Below are 16,579 nucleotides of genomic sequence, written 5' to 3' on the forward strand. Positions count from 1 at the left end.
TGTATGGGATAAAAAAAAAAAAAAAAAAAAAAAAAAAAAAAAAAAAATTGGTCAAATGTCTTAGGGAGACTCATTGAGATCACAAAATTTCTTGGCAGCCAGAATTTAGCCTTTTGAGGCTCATCTGATGTGCTGTACCAAAAAGACAACGGAATTTTTTTTTAATTAGTGGAATTGTTTGCAAAATTCGACCCTGTAATGGAATTTCACATAGAAAGCATATTACAACCTAGAGGTAGCAACAGCAAAGTTCATTATCTAAGCAAAGATAGTCAAAATGAAATGCTGCAAATTATTGGTAGTAGTATAAGAGAGAAAATCTTACTATCTCTTCGAAAGTATTATTTTATTATTTTAAGTATTATTTTATAATTTTATAAAAGTATTATTTTATAATTTTAGATTTTACTCCCGATATTAGCAAAACTGAACAGATGAGTGTCGTCATACGTTTTGTTCTCTGCAGTGATACAGTGGAAGAAATAAAGGAACATTTTTTAGGATTTATTAAAGTTGATGATTCTACAGGCAACGGGCTATGTGAGACAGTAATGGAAATGTTGAAAATGTGGAACATTCCCCTTGATGATATAAGAGGCCAGGGGTATGACAACGGCGCAAATATGAAAGGGAAGAAAAAGGGTCTTCAAAATAACATCTTAAAAATAAATCCTCGTGCGTTTTATGTTCCTTGTGCCGCTCATAGCTTAAATTTAATGATTAACGATGCAGCAAAAGTGAATGCAGATACAGTTAGTTTTTTTTCGACAATTCAAGAATTATACAATTTATTTTCTTCTTCTCCTAAGCGATGGGCAGTTCTTTTAAAAAACATTTCCCGTTTAACCTTAAAACCCCTCTCAAACACTCAATGGGAAAGCAAAATTGAAGCTATTCAACCTTTAAGATATCAACTAGGAGAAATCTATCCATGATGCTCTCTTTGAAATATTCGAAGATGAATGCTTTTCAAACGAAGTGCATCATGAAGCACTAATTCTGTGTACCAAAATCAAGGATTATAAATTTATTTGTTCCTTGATAGTTTGGCATGATTTGCTTAACAGAATTAATCCTGTCAGCAAATAATTGCCAGAAAAGGGTTTCAGTGTTACACTAGCCTTAAAGGCAATAAGTAACTTAAAAACATTCATTGAAGAATATTGAAGTGATATCAATTACAAAAGTATTCTTGAGAAAGCCAAAGAACTTCGTGAAGAAGTGGATGGCGAGCCACAATTTAAAACTGTTGAAGAAGGAAAAAGAAATGTCACTTCGATTACGAACATGCTGACAAATTCCCTCAATCTCCAGAAGAGAAGTTTAGGGCAAATGTCTTTTTTAGAATTTTGGATACTGCTTGGACATCATTAAACGAAAGATTTGATGCAATAAAAAATCACTGCGATAATTTTAGTTTCCTGGGTAATTTATCAGAAATTGATAACGCATATCTGAAAATAAAATGTGATAAATTAGAAAAATTGTTACAGTGTGGTGACAATAAAGATATTAATGCAGAAGAACACTATGATGAAATAGTAGCTTCGAAAGACATTTTTACAGCCGGTATGAATGATCCATTCGATATTTTGAACTTAATTGTGTCAAATAATTTGTGCTTCCCGAACTTGAAGATCGTACTGAGACTACTACTTAGCATTTCTGTTAGCGTTGCTAGTAGCAAAAGCTCATTCTCCAAATTAAAATTGATCAAGACATATTTACGTTCAAGTATATCGCAGGAAAGACTCATAAATTTAGCTTTGATTGCCATTGAAAATGAAATCTGTGAAGAACTAGATGCAAAAGAAATTATAGAAAAATTTTTAAATATGAAATGTAGAAAAATAAATTATTCTCAATAAATTGTTAAAATCAATATCAACAAATGCTTTCTTCGAAACTTCCTTCTCCTATACAAAAATTTAGAAAAAGGGGGGGGCGACTTCAGCTATTTTGCAGGCAGGCGCCGGATAACCTTGCGCCAGCGCTGCGTTAAGGTGAATCTTTTAAATTGTCAGTTTTCAATTTCTTTAATGTCTTTTTTTTATAAATGACTGTCCAGGTGAAAAGATTAAAAACATTTTTGGTATTCTCAATGCTTGTGTCTAGTGAAAAGTTGAGAAAATAAAGAGAAGATAAACAGGTTAAGAAAAAGACTTCTAGCATCAGAAATACAGTGTCCTTCCAAAAATTCTTCACAATGTATGAAATTCATCATAAAATTTCTGTAAAATACATCCATTATGTGTCAATACAATGAAGATATTTTTATTTTGTCACATTTTAATGGAGCCTTCTAGAATTGTGGGTCTGTAAATCTTGCCTTCAAATCCTTCTAAACTTTCCAAGTTGCAGTGTCTAAAATCCTAAAGAAAAATTAGCCCTACCAATTCTGTAATAGAAAAAAGGCCAGAAATAGTTTGAAAAAAAATCAGTGGAAAAAAGTGTGAAATTAATTTTATAGAGAAAACTGATGCATATTCTAATAATTCTGAATATTCTGAAACAATTACATGGGAAACTTTTTACCATGAAAAAATTGAAAGAAAGAAATTTTTAATTAATTACATAGCTATTTTGCTTTTGCTATGAATTATTTTGTAAACTGTGCTTTATAACATTTATTATCTTGTTTATTTTTTATGTTCAAAACACTGTATAATAAGTCGTCAAAACAGAAAGTAATGTTTCTTCATAATATGACAGCAAAAAATATAAATGTTTGATTTTAATGTTATTTCCTAAATATAATTTCAATACATTACCATTAATTTAGTTAAATTTATCAATATTACAATGTTTTAAAAAAAATCGACGAAAAATTCCAAGATCTCCGAATTAAAAATTTTCTATAGAAAGTGATATTAAAATTGCCGAAATACTGATAAGTCACCAAATTTCGAGCCGTTTTATAAAAGAGTTCACATCCACAAAAGCGGAAAGTTGTTTAAGAACTCTTCATTAGAAAAAAATGAAATAATTTTGAAATGCTTATGTTTCATTTCTTGCTCAGAAACTCCAAGTACCCCACCCTTCATATTAGAAATTATAACCCATGAACTTATTCAAAAGATAATCATATTTTTCCATGAATCGCCAAAAATATTCCTCCAAAATGATAATTCACACTCAAAATAGCAGTTGTAAAAACAAGACCGAAATTTCAGATGATTAAAATTAAGGACCTTCTGACGATTTTGGCCAAAATTAAGGACTTTTAAGGACTAAAAATCGATTCAGAAAAATGTAAGGACTTTTAAGGACTTAACCCTGTAAAGGTAATGCTTTCATGTCCCAACACCAAACTTCATTAAGAACATTTTTTGGCAGAAAACTTTTATTACAACCTGACACAAATAAAACATTTTTAATCTGTATAACAAGCAATTAATCTGTATAACAAGCAATGAAAAATATGTCCCCACACCAAACTCCATTAAGATATTTTTTGATGGAAAAATTTCATTACAACCTGACACAAATAAAACATTTTTAATCTGTATAACAAGCAATGAAAAATATGTCAACACATCAAACTTCATTAAGAATATTTTTTGGTGGAAAACTTTCATTACAACCTGACACAAATAAAACATTTTTAATCTGTATAAAAAGCAATAAAAAATATATGTATACCCATAATATGAAGCAATAAATGCAGCACTTTAAGGGCATACATACTTGATTTGACAAAAACTACAATCCTAAAGCTCCAAAAATAGAAAGCAACTTAAAAAAAGGGGGGAAAGAAATATAAGAAACATCTATATCTCTAATATTTTAAAAGTTATCTAATATTTGAAAAATACAAAAGCATTATCAAAAAGGAAAGTACATAAATTTATTAATATACATTTAGCAAACTCTTAGTGCAATCAAATGAAATATATTCTACACACCAGTCAAATAGTTCAAAGCAAAAGTTTACAATAAAGAAATAAATACTGCAAGAAACTATTATTTAATACGCAATCTATAATAATATATTCTATCAGCCAAAATATAAATAACAAATGAAACACAACTAAAGAGAGACTGTTGTACATAGGCAATTGTATGGTGCAATGGTATCTAAAGAGAATAACAATAGTTAATAGCTCAGCTGAATGATGAAATATATGCGTAAGCAAGTTAAGCAAACGGTTTGTTGAAGTCGAGGGTGAGAAAGTCGAAACTCACTAATGTCAGAGGCTGTCATGTCTTCCATAAAACAACAGTATATGGCACAAAAATACATAATGCTGTCCAAAGGAACTGAAGTTAGTGATGCTGATTACAGTCAAAATAAACAGCTAGACTCAAATAACAAAAAACAGCTAGACTGGCACTCAAAATAAACAGCTACACAAAAGACCTTTCAAGTGGCTTGGTGGTAAGGAAGGTAGGACCATCTCCCAGGAGCTCTAGTTCAAAAGCAGAACTGGGCAAAGTTGTACTGTCACCTATATGGTGCTCAAGGCTCATACCAATGGCACACACAATCTTGCACTCCTTGCCAACATAAAATATATGGGCTCGTTCTGATTAGATCAGACAAATGAGATTAGTCAAAAGATTATCAATAATGTATGCAGTGGCACAAGAGAATAAAAACTGGACCACTGAGTACACTAAAAAGGAGGCACTTGTACAATATTAAATGAAATCTTTGTACTTTTGGGACCGAAACAGGAAGCTGAATAGAGTTTGATGATATGCACACCTCTGTCGAACATTTGGTTAATGAGAAGAACTTCCTGTTTTGTCCAGAGATTAATTGTCAGTCAGAACTTTAAAGAAAGGTGTTGCAAAAATCCCCTGCTGCGGTTTCCGGACATACAGGACTTAGTAATTACCCCATTCCAGGTATTTCTGACAAGACATTTAACAAAACAAAAGAGAGGGCCTTTTGTGTGGGTTTTTTATGCAGTGAAAGACTTGGAAGAAGACGCAACCAGCGTTGTGGCTGCATCCAGCGGCCATTGTTTGTATTATGGCTGTAATGGTTTGATTATTTTATTTATTAGTAATCAAGAAATTCCTATTAAGTTTTTAAAATAAATATTTAAAAGACAACTGCTCTTTTCTTTCACTCAACACGGGTGTTCAGACATACAGGACAATGGTCATTCCAGAGATTTTTGGGCAATAATTCTGAGATGAATCACCTGATAATTAAGTATAGCTTAATTATATGAACACTGCCTCTAATTAAGTACAAGCTACTTTGTTCTGTATAGCAGATGCATTCTACCAGTATAAACAATGATTCATGTCATACTCCCCAGACTGTTACAGAATGGTTCACAGAGCATTAGAAACAGTACAAGCTACTGCCTTCCATAATTAGTAACAAACAGAACTATTTCATAACAGCTGAAGGAGGAAAAAGTTAAAATTTTCAAAGACAATAGAGTAAACCTGCACATCGACTTCATTTGGCTTAGTATTTCTATCAATTTCAATAGTTTTTATGTCTAAACAAATGAAATATGTGTTTCTTTAATTATATAATTTAAAAGTATTATTTCTCCCTTGACTTGGATTTTTTATAAGACTTTAATTTTAACAAATAGTTTTGAATGCTGACTAAGAAATGTATGAATCATGTAAACTAATGGTAATCAATAGCAAAAGCAGAAAAATTATTAATAAAAATATAAAAAGAGCAGTTATTCAGTTAACCTTCTCTCATCAATGGAGGGGGAAAAAAAAGGGGGAAGAAATTACATTATGAAAATAGCTTAACTTTAAGGTGGTCTATTACAGCAGCATTACAATACTAAAAATTTGTTTACACGCAGAATCGCTAATTAAGAAACTATGTTGCATGAAATTTGGCAGAAATATAAAGCAATAGGTCAGTTTTCGAATCACAATGTTAGAATCAGGTTTGAAATGAAATTTACTTAAATATTATATTTTAAAAAAATTAGTTTGAAATTTGTAATTTTAAGGTGTAGTTTGGAAAGCCATCAATAGATGGCGCTATGAGTTAAAATTTAGCTTTGTAATCTTACTTCTGCAGAAATTCACGAAGTAATTGATTTTGATATCAGTTATAAATCATATTTTTTTTTAAATAATATTTAGAAGCGTTTCATATATTCCTTTATACACAGTTTTCACTAAACAGTGTCAGCTGTCAGTGGAATGACGTTTATGGCAACCCTATTGCATTGCTATTCCGCACTCCTTTTGTTTACATTTATTTGTACTGTGGTCAGTTAGCAAAAAAATATGTGAAAATATCAAGGACGACAGAAAAAACAACCTGGTTTTAATAAAAGATCCAGAATTCAGCGAAAACGTCGAGCTCAAGAAAAAAATATGAAATTAAATTCCCGAGATGTGGAAGATTCCGAACAAGTGGATGTTTTCGAAAGGTGAAAAATAATTTATTCTTTATATCGACTACCTCGCGTTTATGATTTCTTAGTAAGTTAATTCCGAAGTAAAATATGCGTATTTTTTTAATTGAAGGTCAGAAATTATTGATACAACTGCATCTATGTCAAAGGAGAATTATTGCCTGGATGATTTTTTTTACAAAGGTTTTTTTTTTTTTTTTTTTTTTTGTTTTTTTGTATGTGTTTGTGTGTGTGTGTATGAGGGGATGCTAATAATTGTTCAATTCTTTTATAACAATTTATTCCTCCATTCACACTAAATTGTTGGGATATATTGAAAGGGTAAATTCCAATTCACAAGGAATTTCTGAAATAATTGAATCTTTTCAAAAGTATGAGCATGTTCTTGCGATCTAAATTGAATTCACCATCATTACATGGTATTATTGGAAATTTTATAGTCATATGTTTGCTACAAAATGCTTTGTCAGTTACCTATGGTATATTTTTACAGGTGTATGCACATTTGATTCATGTGCTCGCTGTTCAACTTGCCTTTTTTAATTATGTCATTTACTTGGATGTTAAAACTTTCTTTTAGCGTTGGAACATTTTATGATCATTTAGTAAAATTTATGTATAGATATATATTATTGCTTGTTTATTTATGGTTCTGTGTATTTGTCATGCATGCATGTTGTGAAGTGTAGTTTTTGAAAAATATGTCACAAATGGTAAATTCCACCAAAAGCTGAATTGAATTGATGATATTGGGATGCAGGTAATTAGAAAATATCTGCCGTGTATTTTGAGCGTAAACCATACTAGTGCCAAGAATGAGACCAATATGCTCAGGCTTGCTTAGCCTTTTTGCCATTGTCCAAATTGAATTATCTCTAGTAGAAAGGGAGTGAATGCTTTCTCTGTATAACAATAAAATATCTGTCTGATCAAAATTCTACCAATAAGAAACTTTTCATATGTTATGTGACAGACTTTCTGCAAACAGAAGTCCTCAGCTCTGTTCTTGTACATGTTTTTTAATTTTGGTTCAGAGTGTACTTCTCAAAGGAATTCTTCTCATAGGAAGATTGTCTGAACATTTAAAAACTATATTCTGCTTTTAGGGGCCTAATATTTTAGGCCCCTAAAATTAATACTGAAATTTCTAAAATGTTGAAAAATATGTCATCTGGATTCTGTGGAAAAAAATATAACCCCTTTTTCATTTCTGCATTTGCAATTCCTGCATTTTCTTTATTCCTACATTTTATAATTGGAAGGAATTTCATTCACAGAGCTCTCTAATTTATTCTTACAAATCATGTAGTAATGTACCATTTTAGATAGATATAAATAACACATTTTGTAATTTTTCTAAACTGTGGTTATACAGCATGATATAATAGCTACACAAGGTATGGTGAAACAGTATACAGCAATATCTGTCGCACTGTCTGAGATGGGTGGTAGTCATACATAGCTTAATGCTTAAATTTGTTATGTGTTATTTATTTATTCATGTTTTTTAATTATGTTATAGCAGTTTATTTCTTTCATTCTTAGGTCTGGAAGTGAAAAATTTGACTTTTCTAAGCCAGAAGTTACAGCTAATGTTCCTAAGACAAACCATGCTTTCTTGAGGTAAGTTGGTTTATTTCTAAAATAGATATTAGCTGTGCATGATATTGAAACTCTTATAGTTACTTAATTATGGTTAATTAATTATGTATTAATTTAGAAGTCAAGCAACCAAAATCAGCGTTATATTTCAAAATATGATGCTGATTTTTGTTGCTTGACTTCTAAATTAATACTTGGTCGGCGTGTTATTGTATCTTAATTAAACTAATTATGGTTCTTTTCTTCTCAGTTCTGATCTGGACATTTCAGTTATTGACTCTGACGTAGAAGGTAGAAATACAAGCTCTCTTTTGAGGTAAATATGTATTTCTCTATGCCAAAATTAAAATGTCATCATTTATGTTTTTCTTTTATGGTGTTACATTATGTTGTTTACATACTGATAGCTATTAAAACTGTTAAGTATAATATTGTAGCTATCAAAAAGAGGGGGGATGAATTTGATTTGTACCAAATTTGGACGTTTTGCATGAAAGAACTTGAAAATAAAAGATTTTTTAAAAAATATATTCATTGCAATCAGTGAAATTTTCAGACGGGACACTGAAGCAAATGAAAATATTTTGGGGTTCGATTCTTTTGATGGGAGCCTCATCAATAAGCCTACTATCTTTTTTAAATATTGCTTCTTTTTCATTGTTTTCATGATGTTTATTTTCCCTTCACGAAAGAGATTTTTAATAATTTAAATTTTGTTAATAAAATATAACAAAATTAAATCTGTGATTATGTGGCTATTATTTTTTCCATATATATTTATTTGAGGAAAGCCAAAAATTTTATCATTTTACAGAATTTTTAAGAAAAATATAAGGATAAAATTTTTTAAATAATTCTGATTACTACCTTTGCTTTCCTCTCGTAATGTGCCTCAAGTTAGAGCAATTAGAAAATAAATTTAAGTCATGTGATCTTTTTTTCCAAGTTTATTTTTAGGCTTAGGAGTATAAATTGCTTATCCCCACAAGACATTGCATCTTCTTAGTATGCCATCCTAAGGCTCTGTTCAGATGATGGTATAAATGTCATAGACACATAATCATAAGGCATAAAATGTGGGAGTTCCATTCACACCTGCGAGAGAGGGTCTAAGCCATAGCCAATTAGAGAAGCTAAATTTGTGCATGCATGTATGTGTCTACAGCTTTCTCTCTCAATAGGTTTCATGTATATGCTCTGATTGGCCGACTCCTATATAAAGTCGACACAAAGTTGAAAACTTCAAGCTTAATGCCCAAACTAGTTTTTGTGACATAGCAAGGTCTTACTACGAAGCGTTGTTAGTTGGGAATTATGACATTTATACAACGGCTTGAATAGAGCCTTAGAAAGCCATTTGGTAACTGAGGTATCCACCATGAAAGAGTTATTCTTACCCCTCTGAATTCAGTGTTTACTGGAACACGAACATTTTATACTCAGGTGTAGAGGCTCTTCATGTGAAACCTCCGGCACACAAAGTACTGACTAATATTGCACGAGCAAATGACACTGCGAGCATGGAAGCAGCAGTTGTGAAGATGACTCATCTTCTTGTAGTAATATACAGATAATCCAGTGTATTATTATTGTTAATTTATTTAAAACTGACATTTATTTAGATCTGTGGTATTTATAAGGCAGTTTATCAATAGCAGGTAGCATCTTGCCTCTTTGCTTTGATCAGGGCCTGTGCAACCAGTGGTAGTCAAAATTTTTAGAATTTAGAGAATAGTACATAGCAGAATTTTATAATTTAGCAGAGGGCACTGAGCAGCAGAATTTAGAGGCAAAAAAATGTTCAGAACTTACGAAGACATCAGCCAGCAGAATTTAGGATATGCAGAGATTGCACTGAGTGGCAATAGTGCCATATGTTACATTTGCTATCTGCATTATTAATTTGTGAAACAATTTCAGCTGTTTGAAAATGCATTTTTCTGTTAGAAATTTGTATTTTTTGCAATTTCTTTCTTTTTTTTTGGGGGGGGTATGTGATGTACTCTGTTGTCAAATATATGGTGTTAAAAATATTTTATCATATATATATATATTTTTTTTTTCAGGTGTAAATTTTGTGCATGATTTGGCTTTCATTGAGACGTCTCTGGGTAAGGAGTTACTAAGGAAGAGAAACTTACATGCAGGTTGAAGCATGCAGTGTCAAATGTATAAGGAATATAAAAGATGCTGTGTATTAGTATAAGTTTGAATAACCATAATAAAAAAATTTCTTGAAAATTGTGTTTTTTCTGCGAGTTATTAAAATTGGAAATAATTAATTACAATATTTATGAAAATTTTTGAAAATAAAAATACAAGTAGTATTTAAAAAGTACTGCAAAACTCATTTTTAAGTAGAAAAATTATTCTCAGATGAAATCCTTTCGATTATGCAAAAGGACTTTTTTAGTATTTGAAAGGTTCATTTGAACCCAACAACTGAAACTAACGTATCTCCAGTTCATTGATACCAACCATTTTTTAAATGCTTTTAGAAAGTAGTGGGTTCATTGATACCAACGGTTGGTATCAATGAACCCACTACTTTCTAAAAGCATTTCTGTCAATTACTAAGGGCTAATGAACAGGTGTTGAATTCTCAAGATGAATGTTGCCGAAACAGAAAAAAGTGTACTTCAGAACATTTTGCAGTAGCTCAAAGTCACGGACCTGATCTATACTGTAGTCAGGGAGAAATTATTCCCCTTCCTTTTCTTTCAAAAGCTGAGTTTCCAAACGCACAACGGGAGGCCGTTGCTAAAAGCTGTGGAACCAGTTTTATAGCTATTCTTAGCAACTTGTGAGCTGTTTTTCAGATAACACAGTAAATCTCGGGGAGGGGGGATTTGAAATCATGATCACTGCCGGTACGGCAGAATTTAAGTACAGCAAAATTGTAAAATTCAGTGAAGCATCAAGCAATAAAATTTTAGAATTTTGGGGGAAGGGCACTTGACAACAGAATTTATTGCGTACAAAGTCAGCAAAATGCATAGCGCCGTACCTGATTCATGATACAGCAGTATTCATTACCAATAGCAAACTTGTTTGAGAATAAGCTCGAAAAAATGTTTTCTAGTTGTTACCTAAAATCGGTAAACAATAATCTTTGAAATATTATTCGATTATATCGTTACTAATATGGTAAAAATTTGAAAAGCAATCAGAAGCCGTATCTCTAGGGTCTTCACGTCACGATTTATTTTTATTTGTTCGAATATGATATTTAGATCTCTCTTCCTACAAGTATGAGTTTTCGTACGTATAAAGTAACAAAAATAATAAAAATAATTAATAAATTTTCTCTAGTTGCTCTGAAAACTACATCTGAATATAAAGATAAGAAAGACATCAGTAAATTGCTGTCGTTATTTGCTGATCATAATGGTAATCAACCGAATGTGATCACATATACCGTCTTCAAAACTTTGATTTTTATCAAGCTTCATATAAATACTAGGTTTTTGTTAGTCACGTAACTTGGCATCCTAAATTTGAGATGACAGATGAAATAACACTAGTTCTGAATTAGCTCACTCAGGAAGTAAAATTTTCTCCTTCCCGTCAATATAGCATATTTATAGCTCCCAATGATGGCGATCACTAACTAAATATGTTATGGATTAGAAGCCTATTGCACTCCATAAATTTTTCTTTATTCGCTTTATGTGCATGCAAGCTAGCTTGTAGAAGAAATTAAAAAGCCCTTTTTGTTTTTTTACTTAGATTATTCGAATGTATACGTCAGACATTTATTTGTTGAACTGTAATTATAATTTGGAACGTGGTGCTAGAGCCGTTGGAGCCAAACCGAATGCCAGTTTGTTTAGAATTATAGAGTTTGATTACGCCAAAGCAGGTGAATTTGGAAAACACCAAAATCGGTCATGCATCCAACTCATTCATCGAGGCTTGAACTCCGGATGAACTACCAGTGTTCGGCGGCTCGCTTGCTAGAATTTAGGGAAGAACTGATTGTTAGAATTGTGTTAGGCTCTTTGAATGCAGCAAAGCCACGAGGGTTACCTTCTTAAGATGGCAGGCCTTCGTGGAGGAATTTTCTGAAGGCTTAGATTAGGTTATTATGGCAAAGCACAGTAGGATGCCTTCATGTTGAACTTTCTTAGAGAAATTGGCTCCCCATACACGTTACGCATGGAGAAAATTATGAAAACGTTCATGCAGCCGGCCCGTTAGCCTTGATTCGAATCCAAGTCGGAACTACCAGTGTTCAGCGATTTAATTCCTCTACCGCGGGAGGGCCTAATTGCTGAAGGGAACTGGCTTGTATTCATGTTACACACGGTGAAAACAAACAATGCAACCAGCTGATTCGTCTGGCATCGAACCCAAACCAATTCGAACTTCCAGTATTCAGTAGTCTTAACCACTCGGCCACTGGTGGCATGTGGGTAGGAGCCACAGATAATGTAGTGAGTAGCAAAAATCCCTAATAGTGGCCCTGGTTACTAGTAGGATTGTAAGCATATTGGTAATCATCCAATCTACAACAAGGAAATTTCGGAGTGTAAAGTCAAATGCGACACTCCGATAAACGTGGTATATGTAGATGGAAAAATTTATTATTTAAAATATTTGTATTTATTAGTAAACATTTTATAAAATTTATCCTTAATTTAGCGTTTATGAATTTTCAGAGAATTATCTCATCGGATTATTTTTTTCTCCTCTGGGAATCCAATATAATTGAGTAAATTTATGTGCTGTTAATATCTTTGCCTGTTATGTACATAGTTTTTTTTTTTTTTTTCTCATTCAAAGTTAGATAAAACTGAACGTAAGTTACACTGAAATTACTTTGTCTAGAAAGTAAGCGCTTGGATAGAAACAGATGTGGGATTTCATTTTTAGAAGACATGATATCACTTTCTGTAAAGTAATGTTAGAAAATTTTGAATTTGAAATAATCGTACTTCGTTTTTAGTAGCGCAGAATGATAAAGATTTAATGAGAATATAGCAAAGCATCTTTTTAGAAACGCTGTTATAATTTTGCTATTTTATTTTTTTATGGTAGGTCAAGGAAAAAGGCAGGCTGCTAAATACGGTAACAGCACATTGCTCTGTTTCATATATAGCGAATCTGCTTTGAAATGAGGCACGAAGCAGTAAAGTAGCTGAACACCAGTAGCTCGGTCCGACTGGCTGCGCTTTCGTGGTTTTACCCTGTGTAACGTGTATAGGAGTCAATTCCCCTTAGAAAGTCTTCCATGAAGGCATCCTTTCCCTTAGGCAGATAGATCGTACCGGTGTTTATGTTATCAACAGTATTGGTTATTTTCAAAAATGATCATCCTAGAAAGGTGATTGCCAAAAAGTATTCACTTTGCTTATTTATACGTTATGCATGAATATACTCTTTTTAGTCAATCTAACATATATAAATTACTAATGCTCAAAACAAATTCAATTTTCAATATTCTGTTTCCTATTTGTTCCTGTTCAATGAAACAAATTCATACACAGCAAATCCAAATGCATCGCTACAGGAAGATGATAAACCAGCTCAGTACGTAATTACAGTTGCATCCGGAAAATAGTACATATACATATAAATATATAATATATATATATATACGATATACAATATATATATATAAATATTATCGTTTTTTAGGATGTATCTATAATATGTATAATTTTACTTTACTAAAATATAATATTCAATTTTTGTAATTTAGGAATTTCTTCCCCCTTATCATGTATTATCAACTTGTACATTACCCCTTCAATTATCAGCTGTATTTTATAAACCTGAAACATAGAAACGCAATTTGATTTTATGCATTTCAGTGAATCTTGAAACTGATTGTTCATTATAAAACTTTATGTAGTTTTTATTCAAAGCGGATCTCAGATAATGTGCAGCAAATTATTTCCACACTAAGTTTTTTGTGCAACTAATACATCCTGCTAGTGTTTTTGTAATAAAATGAATGTTATTAATTGATTTCGAATTTTCGTTGCATCTTGATATTGCTGCCAAAGATATTCAATCAAGAATAGTATCTTTTACTACGTTTATGTGTATGGATACATAGACCATTTCTCCATGTACTACAAAAATTTCATAATGATTTATCCACTTTTGAAGTAAAAAAATAATAGTTAGGAGTGTTATACGATTTTATAATACAAGTAAAAAATATATATAAAGCTCTGGAAAGTGCTAACACATATTTATGGAATATTATGGATGGTAATTTATGAAATATTATGGATGGATGAGTAAATGGAATATTATGTGCATGCTATATATGTATACACACATCATCAAGTATAAAATCATTTATATATAATTTTTATGTCGCGATGAAATTACCGAAATGCTTAAAAATCTAGTATTTTTAAAAACTGTTTTCTTCCGCAGAATAACGGCAAATTATGAAACATTACGCAACATTGAAAAGCGTGATGAACAAATTTTGCGAAAAGAAATAGCGACTGCTGCACGTATCTCACAGATATCTTTCATTCAACACAAAAGTGGAAAAGTTCTATTCCTGTTCAAAACATACCCTGCAGTCTGAGTCACAGACGGAAGAAATGACAGCAGGTCTTTTGTTCAACTGAGGGGAAGTGTTTTATGGCTTACTCACTTTCCTGCCAAATGAGTACAGTAGAAGGGAAGCTTTGTTGCCATAGTAACCAGGCTGTAGGTAGTCTTACAGATTTGAGTCTTTATCGCTCAATGTTCGTAGCGCCATCTGTTATTAAAAATCGACATGAGAAAGGGGTATTAAACACTTTTAAACGAGGCCAATGTCCACTTTAGATTGCCATTAAATTCAAAAAAGGTCTATATATTTTTAATTTAGTACTTCAAGCTTCTTACATAGCTGAAACAAATATATGCAGCTGTATGTATGATATACAACTGTATAAATAATATCTAGTTCAAGGAAAGGAAAAAACTTATGCTGGAAAGCCATATTTAGTAAATAAAACAGCATAATATCACATTTAAAAGAATTTATAATGCACAAAATAATAAATAAATAAAACAACAGAAATGTAATTAACATATAAATATTTATTACTATACACAAAGTAATATCATATTAGCTTGAGCACACATTTTTATTTACATTTTTAAGTTGCAAAATAAGAGTGCAGCCTAAATGCAAAGTGAATATTTTAAAATCTTATTTCTGCCAATTTCCCATTTCTCATGACAGGCTTTTTTTTTTTTTTTAAATGTTGCATTATTATCAATTTAAAAGGTACCGAACATCATGCACTCTGGTGCAACTGTGAAGACGAAAATTCAAGTCCTAAAAATAAAGATATTAAAAGTGATAGAATTTCTGGAAAAGATTCTCCACAAATTAGGTATCTTATTACATTTATATTAAAACTTATTTAAGTTAATAAAATGTTTCTAAATTTTCAATACCTATTAAATCATTTTCATGTTATTAATATTTTTCCAGTTTTAAAATCTTACCACACTTAAATTTAAAGGCAGATTTTTTTTCCAATTTCCCTATATTAAAATTTTACTTTGGATTAAGTATTACGGTAATTTAATAAAAATCATACATTGCTTTTATATATATATAAATGCTTATATTTTATGTTTAACTATTCTTCAAAAATGTAAAACAGCTTCAATGATTTGCAAGAGATTGCAATTCTGGAAATTCAGAAATCCTCCATTACATGGCAATGCTATAAGAACTTTAGTATCAGGCCTCTTTAGTTAAATATTGCAATTTTACTGATAAAATAGCCATTTTGAAACATATTTCGTCTCTCAATTAGAATATCCCATGAAGTCATGAATTATTGCATTTGTTGTAATATCATGCAATGATTTATTTGTTGCTTTTAAAGATTATTTTATATTTGTTTCCATATATTTTAGTGTATGTTTGTTCCTCATATGAAATGGTTGATCATTCAGTTCTGAGTGTGGCAACATTTAAACTGTAAAAATAGCTTTAGAATGAAGTAACAGCAAATACACTCTTTGGTGAGGAATTCTTTCCAAAGCACGTACTACACCAGTTTTGCACACATTACATTATATAAATACGCTACCTGGCATAGAAAATGCAACACCAAGGAGTTGCCCAAAAATTATACAAATTTCACGGTAGACGCACATTACTAAGTTATGCGAATGATGTGAAATATACCTAGATGTGTATCACTGCCCAAGTTGGTCCTAAACCTACGGAGCCAAAGCTGTTCTCGCTCTGTATTATGCATATCATTTCGAAATAGAGATCACTTATTGTTTGCTGCTGTATCTTTCTGTTTGCCAGTTTCATGAATTTCTTTTTGGTATGGCATTTTCAATTTCGGGTAGTGTAAGAATCCAAAAATCTGGACAATTTGCTGTTGGCTGTTATGCAGCTGTAAGGTTTAACGTTAGTTGAACTGTGATTTGGAGTTTAATTTGTAAACGATTTTGGCAACTGACAATATTTCTCATGCACTAAAGAGGAAGTGTTCACATCCACATTCTCCTTGAGCCATCTGTAGTTATTTATTGTGCTGCATGTTGCTAAGTTTTTAATAATAACTTGCTAGTAACTTCCTGTTTATTTGGAGTCATTATTTAAAGAGATATCAGTGAACCTTAGTTCACTG

At 31.5% G+C, this 16,579-nt stretch overlaps 1 protein-coding gene across 4 annotated transcripts in view; it reads right to left on the bottom strand.

Annotated features, from left to right (window-relative positions):
• Positions 1-16,579, bottom strand: part of LOC118193761 (uncharacterized) — a 108,247-nt gene that overhangs the window by 63,016 nt on the left and 28,652 nt on the right. The window lies entirely within an intron of this gene.

This window comes from Stegodyphus dumicola, chromosome 1 (genome assembly GCF_044657685.1).
Source record: "Stegodyphus dumicola isolate Sdum_Otavi_A_Nest chromosome 1, ASM4465768v1".
Lineage (NCBI taxonomy): Eukaryota > Metazoa > Arthropoda > Arachnida > Araneae > Eresidae > Stegodyphus > Stegodyphus dumicola.